Below are 8307 nucleotides of genomic sequence, written 5' to 3'. Positions count from 1 at the left end.
ATATGCAGCTGGAGATATTTTTAAAATAACAAACAATGAACTGATTCAGCTGTCCAAGGCAGTTGTTCACATTCTGAATTTTGGGGTAGGTTGTTAAGAAAGTGTAAAGCGGGCAAATCTTCAGGAAAGCTAAGGTAAGTTTGTGATCATTGGAAATGTGTGAAGTCAGCTCCAGCCTAGATCACTTTTTCTGCCTCTGCTGTCCTGATGATTTTTGACAAGCTGATTCCATTTCTGGAAAAAAAAAAAAGAAACAAACAAAAAAAACCAGTTCACCAGAGAGAAAGATTTCTCTACAGAGTCTGTTGTTTTTCAGAAAAGTGAAAATGTGTGCTAACAATTCTGGACCACTGACAAAAGCAAAATCAACACACACAGCCTTCATTTTACAGCCAAGTTCATATGAATAAATAGAGATGCAGCAAGCTGTTTATAGGGAGACAAGCTTTACTCTACATGCCCTTCCAAGCAGGCATACTTAGGCTGTTGTTGTTTGCCTTACATGGCTGGTTAATGAAACTGTCTAATAGTTCCAGAGCTCAACAGACATTTCCAATCCCTACATCAGCAGCGCTGGCTGCGCTGGCCAAGAGCTGAGAACCAAACACTACTGTGTAAGATAGCTGTTGCAGAGGTCTGGGGGCGCTTGGGAGGAGTTTGGTGCTTTGAAGAACCTGTGATTTCAGGGGGAGTTCATACACAGAAAAGCCCCATCCTCACAAAAGGTAGGCAGAACACACTTCTGTACACTGCCATAGGTGCAGCATGAGCAAATTGTGCTTGGATAGATCCCCTCAAAATGAACAAAGCTGCAGCAAGTGCATCTATCCATGGGCCTTCTCCAAGATCAGGACCTAACTCTGCACTGTGGTGAGTGCATGGTTTTTTTCTCCCCACGCCTTAAATATTGCAGAAACAGAGAACGGTCAAGGGAGACATGAAGATGGAAGGGACATAGATACAGCTTTCAAGAACACTTACCCATATTTTTCTAAGACTTCAGACTGAGGGGTTTTTTTGTCTGTGATTAGGCAGGTAGAGGAATGAATAACCACATGCACAAAAAGGAAAAAAAATAAAACAACAGCACATTTAAGTGCATTTTTTTTTCTTGGAGATTTATTTTGTTTTAATAAATCTGACACCAGTCAGGGAGAGAGAAAAGAGTTGCAAGCCCAAAAGGAAAGCAGAACACTCTGAGGGTGCTTCAGATTCTTGCCCTCTTTAAGATGTTTCATCAGGATGTTTTTGAGCTCTCTCCTTAGACTCAGGAGTTGTTGGATTCCCTCCCCACCCCTCTTTTTTTTGTTGGTTTTTTTTTGTTTGTTTTTTTTTAAAAAGCGAGCTTACTCGCCCGGTGTGATTTCCAAGCTTTCACAGCTCTAATAAATAAGGAGCACCTGTAAAACAGTAGCTTGACTTAAGTGAAACTGTACAAAGGAAAATATAGAAATACAGTATATACATAGTGCTCATAGTGCACCATCACTACAAGGCTCTGGTTCAACTGACTCTGCTGCCCTGCTCCCAACACCGCTGACGCAGACACTGCTCCTGCAAACTGCTCCTCACTTCCCCGCAGCAGCCTTATAGAAAAGGTGTACTCTGAACACTCAAGAGTGAACAATTGCTTTATTTGAGTTAGTAAACAGTTACACTGAATCACAAGGTGATCTGAAATATTTTTTTTTCGATTTTTTTTCTCTCTTTTTGATTTTTGTGGGGTTTTTATGGGTTGCTTTTTTTTTTTTTTTTTTTTTTTTTTTTTGGCTTTTTTTTTGCTTTTTTTTTTTTATTTGTCAGAATGGGATACTCCACGACTCTCTTACCAATTCAGTGCCAGTATAACATGCTCTAGTGTACTTTTGGACTCTTGGCTACAACTGTACAAGTGCACACAAGTAAATTCTACCCTGTTATCCTCCACCCACTGATTGAGGATCAAATTGCACATTTCTCTTAACCATGACAGGAGAAAGCAAACAGTGAAACAGAATCATGGGGGATCTTTCTCACTTTACCCTTGTTTTCATTGGTTTGTCCATACCATTCTAATTATCATGAAAGGGCTATGCATATGGAGAGATTGTCTCACTGCCTTCCTGGATCACTGAAAACCATCAGGGTTGAAATTTCATCCAAGTCTTTCGTGACGCCCAGCAAATATTCCCCTCAGATTATTTTACACCTTGAGGGAATTTTGGTCTTTAGTTCAACACTCTTGCTCTGTTCCCAAATGGGGCGCTATTTAGGGGAATTTAAAGAGAAAGCTGAGAAGAATAAACATTTACTGAGTTCTCTTGGCATTCAGTCTCTGAAAAACCACAGTATAAACTATTCATGCTGCTTCTTACATCTGTCAAATCAAAAATTAAAAGCCATAAAAGTGTAACACTGAAAATATGGCATTAGAAAGGATAAAGGTGGCCTTTGTAAAAATAACAAGGAAAGCATATTAGCCAATAAAATATTCTAACTCTTCATTTAAAAGTGCATCATGGGTAGGACAGAGATGACTCTGAAGTGTTGCCACTCCAGTATTACCCCTTTCCCCCATCAAAACTTGAATAGGTCCAAAACCATACAATGCAAATCACGATTCTTAGTGTAGCAGCAAAACCACAGCAGTTTTTCAAAGGGAAAAAAAAATTTAAAAAAAAAATCCATATCATTGTCCAGTCTCAAATATCTGAACTTCCAAGTCAGTGAGGGAAAAGTACCTATGTTGGTCCATGTGGTTTTTGAAACCTGGGTGAAAAATCCCCCCCAGCAAGAAACCAAGAGGAAAAAGCGTTCCAAGAGGAGAAGAAGGGTGGTCGCAGGAATGCTGAGCACACTGTGTAGGTCCATGATGTGCTGTCTTCTGGGTCAAAGGCACCCGTGGGACCGAGGCTTCCTCGGAGGGGCTTCATGACAGGAAGCTACTTTCTTTGCTTGGACTTTTAGCCAGAGGGGGTGGTGAGCGGACCGGCTGGCGTCATTCGGTGGAGTGACATGGTTTGCTCTGCTCCCTTTCTCCATGCAAGGTACCCTGTCAGCAAGTGCTCCTGCAAAGCAGACAAACAGAGGAGATCAGGGCAAGTGGCAGGAGACTCATTGCAGGCAGGTGGGGCACTGTCTGAGCTCACATTCCACAAAGCCTCATACCGGACAAGTAGACAGGATGAGGCAGAAGCTTTACAGAGCTGCAATGTACTGCTCTCTTCACAGCACAGACAGGAAACTGGAGTCACAGAAGGGGAAGCAATTGAATGAGGATCCCACAGCACCTGGGATGGGGATGGGACAGGGGATGTGCCATGGTTCCCCAGAGGCACGCACTGCATGGGCTGGTGCGTGGCTCCACAGGGCTGATTGGTCTCATGAGGAAACTGGGACAGTACCCAGAGACAGCTCCATTGTCATGTAAATACTCATCTCCCACTAACAGAATTAAATCTGTAGGAACTATTTATGCTGTGTGTGCAAACTGAAGATGCCCCTCTTGGCCTTTCCCCAAATCCATAGTCCTATAAAGCAGAAGTGTATGCTCAGCACAGCAAAACAAGCTGCTATGAGTGAGGTCAGGCTCAAGTATCCCACAACCTCCTCAGTCTTCCCTTGGGATGATCTGCAACTTGTCTTGTACCACCACCATAACAGCTACAGCACCAGGGAGTCACAACCAGCAGAGCATGATGATTGGCACTGCCTAGCATGACAAACAGAATTAAAATAAAGGCATTTTAGGACCCAAAGAAGAAGTAGGCATTACTCTCACTAGGGTAAACAATTGCCAAGATCTGGTATTTTCAATGTTGAACACATATATTTCCATGGACCACAACAAAACCCTCCAGATCCTGCTAGAGCAGATTACAGGATTAGGGAAAGGATTTAACCTTCTAGTTGTTCCCTTTTTGTATCCTGGTCGTCATTTCCAGGTCCATTTCTCTCCTATTATTTGACGTGGGGTTCTAACTGCTTCTGTTTTCTTTTCTCATTTTTTTTAGGGCACAAAATGGATTAATTCCATAGGACCAGTTCAGACAAATCCCTTCTGAAGCCCACCAGTGCTTTGATTGGGTGAACAATAATGGAGTAAACACAGCTTTAATGATTTGAGGTCTTCAGAAAGCTGCAAGATATCTCCCCTAAAATAACGTGAGCTTTGCCAGTGGTGAAGGCCAGGGTCACGAGAATCTTTGGAATCATGTTCTTGAAAACCCAAATCACCTCATCAATTTAATGCAACTAACGACACGCAGGTGGTTATAAGCTCCTGATGCCTGGGGGCTACAGGGAGACACACCATTGCCTCGTGTGCTTCTGCTTCCCTTGCCAGTTGACCATGTAGGCTACCTGGCAGGGACTGTCCTTTCTCCCTACACAGTGAGCTTTGGACTCTGTCTCCTTGGATGGGATCTGCTGTCCCCTACAGATTTGGATTGAAACTCTGAAGTACTTATCGGCCTTAATTTTGGTGCTGGGGCACATTTTTCTTCTCAGTCTGCTCCACAACCTCCCCTTCACACTGGCTCCTCTGCAACCCCTCTCAACACTGTGCTTGTATCCCATTGCCAAACCTCCACCCTTCTCAAAGCAGAGACTGGAAGGCACATTGAATATGTTGACCAGCATAAACTGCCAGGGCACGGAGACCACTACATCTAGGTTAAGGAGTAACATTTGCACTTACAGCCAATGTGCCTAGCAAGATGAGCCTCTTTGTGTGCACAGAGAGCTGTGAACAAGAACTAGACTGAGAACTGGGATGTATCCACCTACTAAGTATTCCCCATAAAGTACACAACTGCTTTCTATCACTTCTTTGGCTTGAAATCTTACAAGAGAAGCAGAGAAAATAAAACCCGTAATGTCTGTATGAAGCCTCACTTTGCATTTCAGGTATTTTGCCTGCTCCTCTCTTTCCATACATTGACAGAAATGAATTTCCATCCCTCACTAACCAGTCTCAAATGGCATGGCATAACACAGACAGGTAAATGATTTGGGAGGGAGAGCATAAAGAAGTTCAGTGGTTCTTGATGCTTTCTGCCTAGAGCAGTCATCTATTTGTGTAAGTTCTGTCTGTTTTCCCCTACTGCGGGTAGACTCAGTGTAACAGAGAGTGCAGACTGGGGAGAAGAACCTTCCCCACTGACTGGCTCATATGGCAGTAATTGCATTTGATGAATGCATCTTTGTAGCGATCAGGTGACAGAATAAAAATCCATATCAGGCATAGCATGCAAAGTTCTAAAAAGAAATGAGAATGCACTAGTCATCACTGCTTCAGAGTTTGATGTCATGCACCTCATGCCAACACTAGTGTGGATGACCAGCACAATGAAGTCAGCTATTGATATCTTCCCCCAAAAAAACAAATTATTTTTTAGGAGAGCAACATATGCTCTTCACCCCAGCTGAACCTGCCTTCAACACACATCAAATATTGCTGACCAGACAGAAAAATTACATCAGCCACAAAAGAAGAATTTTCATATGGATAAAGCCACGGAGTTGAGCTTATGTGAGTTGTGCTGAGGTGAATATACTGGGTTTGTTCACCCCAAGAAGGGCTGGGCTGATTCTGGGTAGAAAGCCCACAGAGAAGTCAGAGGGAGGCTGCAGTTCCAATCCAAGAGGCAGCAGGAAAAATGTGACAGAGACAGTAAGCAGGAAGGCTCATTTCTGGCCTACTGTTAGTACAGGGGGGGAAAGAGAATAATGCAACTGGATGATGACCCAGCTCAAGCAGGTGATTTAAAGATTCATCTATGAGGGCTCAGATAGTGATGCAGTGCTTCCCTGAAATAGGTGAGAACCACACTGGTACCCTCAGAGGCTGAGCAATCAGCAGCTGTGACACAGGCTGCACCCACACAGAGCTTCCTCTTTGCTTGATGCCCTGACACATGAGGATTTAAATCCTTGCTAGAGCAACACAGAATTAGAGCACGGCAGGTCAGTTTGGCAGCTAAGGCAAAGCCTCCCCACAAGCGTCCCTGCTCCCTTTCTGCAGCTAGCCAGCTCTTTCCAGGTGCTGCTGCAGACCTACAGCCCTTTGTCCTGGGCAGCCCCTGAGACTGTTGCAGTGGGAAGCTTGGCCCTGCTTGGTAGAGCCAAGTGCTAGAAGTGCTCCTCGCTTCACTCCCCCTCCATGCTGAGGAGTTGGGTAGCTCAGCTGCAGGGGAATGTCCTTCTTCTGCTCCCTCACACCCAAGCACTAATCCCTATGTGTCTGCTCCTAACACTGCCCCAGGTGCCAAGCATGGCAGCATGCTCCTGCTGGCAGTGATGGCCACCAGAAATAGCTGCTTTTACACAGTGTCCTCCCCAGTGATGTCCTGCCCCCTCAGGGTGGCCAAGTCATTGACATGGTTTTGGATACGTGCATGCACCCACACCCACCCACACCCAGTTTTTTCCATGGTTGCTTCCCTCTCATTCTATGGTCCATTGAATTCTATCTCCAAATTCACATCTTATTGTTCAGGAAAAATTAGAGACTGGGTGGGAAAGGCTGAGGCAACTGTTGATGTGGACTGGCATGGCAGAGTTTCTATAATTTAGCACAGCACTTAATTCACCCAGACAATGAATGCTGACGTGCTAAAAGAGGCCTAGTTCATCTGGGACATGCACAGCTCTAGAGTAAAGGCACTGCAATTATTTTCTCAGGGAAACTGCTCTGAAGATAAACCACAAGAGTGCAGCTAAAGTCAGCATGGGAGCAAGCTCAGCCCTGGAAACACTCTGGAATCATCTGTTACTTGTAATAGTTCTCCAATATATTTTATTTTTTAGCAATTCTTAAAGCAGTTCAAGCTTCTTCATTAAAACCTTCCCCTTTCAACACTCTGTGATTTATCTTTCCATGAGCTGACTGAAAGGATGCCACATTGCAAAAGTCAGGGGAGACCTTTAGCATGAATAGGAAAAGAAGTAGAGTCCTTATGCACCAACTCTTGATTTCAAAGGTGGTGATTTCCTTCTGCTCTGAACTTGTACGCTAAGAATCCTCAGCTTTGGGTCAGCTATTAAACTCAGGCTCTCCCACCTACTGAAACATGAAATGTAAACTGAGCAGACATTGTGACTTTAAGAAATGCATTGGGGAAGAGCCCTGGGATTTGCCGTCCTTTTATGCCTAGGTAGAAGAAGTAGTAAGGACACTCCCAGCTCTATGAGTGAATTGTTGCAGGGATGCACCATGTCTGCAATTGCATAGTTGCCTTGTAGTCAGGAAAGGACCTTGAGAGAGAAAGATGAACTGGAAAGCAAAAGGTCTGTTGTATGCTGACTCCTGCTTTACTGCATCAGTTCCTAGAAAAGCTTTTGGGGAAATTTCACCAGTTTACATCTACATTTCACTCCTTGCTGGTACAGTTAGGACCATCTCTCACTAAACTTATTCAATTGAACCCTGAAACTAGCTGGTGAAGTCAGGAACAGTGATGTATGCCACCATGACCTTGTTATGTAGCAAGGAAATGGTGGAAACACAGTTCCAGGCTCTTCTTTATGCTCCTGCATGGGCCGAGGGAAAATCATCTCTCAAAAAGATGGACCAAAGGAATTTTGACTGTGGAAGAGACTCTGAGAGTGACCAAGGAAATATGGGGTCCATGCTTCCGGATTTACCAGACAGCCAGTTCACTGAAAAGAAACAAGATAGAAATGGAGCTTTCTCTGCCTCTTTCAAAAACAGTGACCATCATTCAAACCCCAGGTATATAACAGCAGAGTCTGCTCTTGACTGCTTTGTTCCAGCCTCAGGCTCCATGATAGGGATACAGCATAAGGCAAAGGGAAAAGGAGTCTCTTTCCTCCATTATACATTTCCATAAAGACAAAACAGGAGTACAGTCTAGAGCCTCGGTAAGCATGCAGCTCTTCTTCATAACCAGTGGAAATAGAATTACCTAAATTCAGCAGAGACCAGGCATATACTTGAGGAGAATGGCCTGGGTTGCTGTAAATCCTCCCTGTACCAGAAGGCAGCAACACAGCTTCACCATACCACTTGCTCTGCACAGACCAAAGAGGCATTGCACCTCCCCTCCCCTTTCAGATTTGGATTCTCCTGGGCGGAACAGCTGCCACCAGGAGCCCATGCTACAGTGTTTTAAATTTTCACTTCCTCATGTTCACATCACTTCCAAGCTTTTTGGGAAAGCAGATCAACACTGAATCAGTCTGCTTTCACCTTTCCTCTCCTTGCATTACAGGTAGGGCAGCGGTAAGGGTTCAGGAATTTTAACAGGAGAGGACCAGTGTCTTCATTCTCCTTTCCACAGCCTGGGGTGCTCCAGAGCAGGCACT

The 8307-nt window shown here is 44.3% G+C and overlaps 1 protein-coding gene across 2 annotated transcripts in view; it reads right to left on the bottom strand.

Moving 5' to 3' along the window:
- Positions 1–1299: 1299 nt before the first annotated feature.
- The window catches only part of LOC114002232 (sine oculis binding protein homolog), a 117025-nt gene continuing 110017 nt past the window's right edge, over positions 1300–8307 (bottom strand). For both annotated transcript variants that reach the window (XM_027748115.2, XM_027748117.2), the window contains one exon: positions 1300–3047. The gene's annotated coding sequence lies outside the window, so the exon portion shown is untranslated. The remainder of the gene's footprint in view (positions 3048–8307) is intronic.

This window comes from Pipra filicauda, unplaced genomic scaffold (assembly GCF_003945595.2).
Source record: "Pipra filicauda isolate LSUMZ 115617 unplaced genomic scaffold, ASM394559v2 scaffold176_size3548034_pilon, whole genome shotgun sequence".
In the NCBI taxonomy this organism is placed as follows: Eukaryota; Metazoa; Chordata; class Aves; order Passeriformes; family Pipridae; genus Pipra; species Pipra filicauda.
The sequence above is the reverse complement of the archived record's forward strand: the minus strand, read 5'-3'. Positions and strand labels throughout refer to the sequence as shown.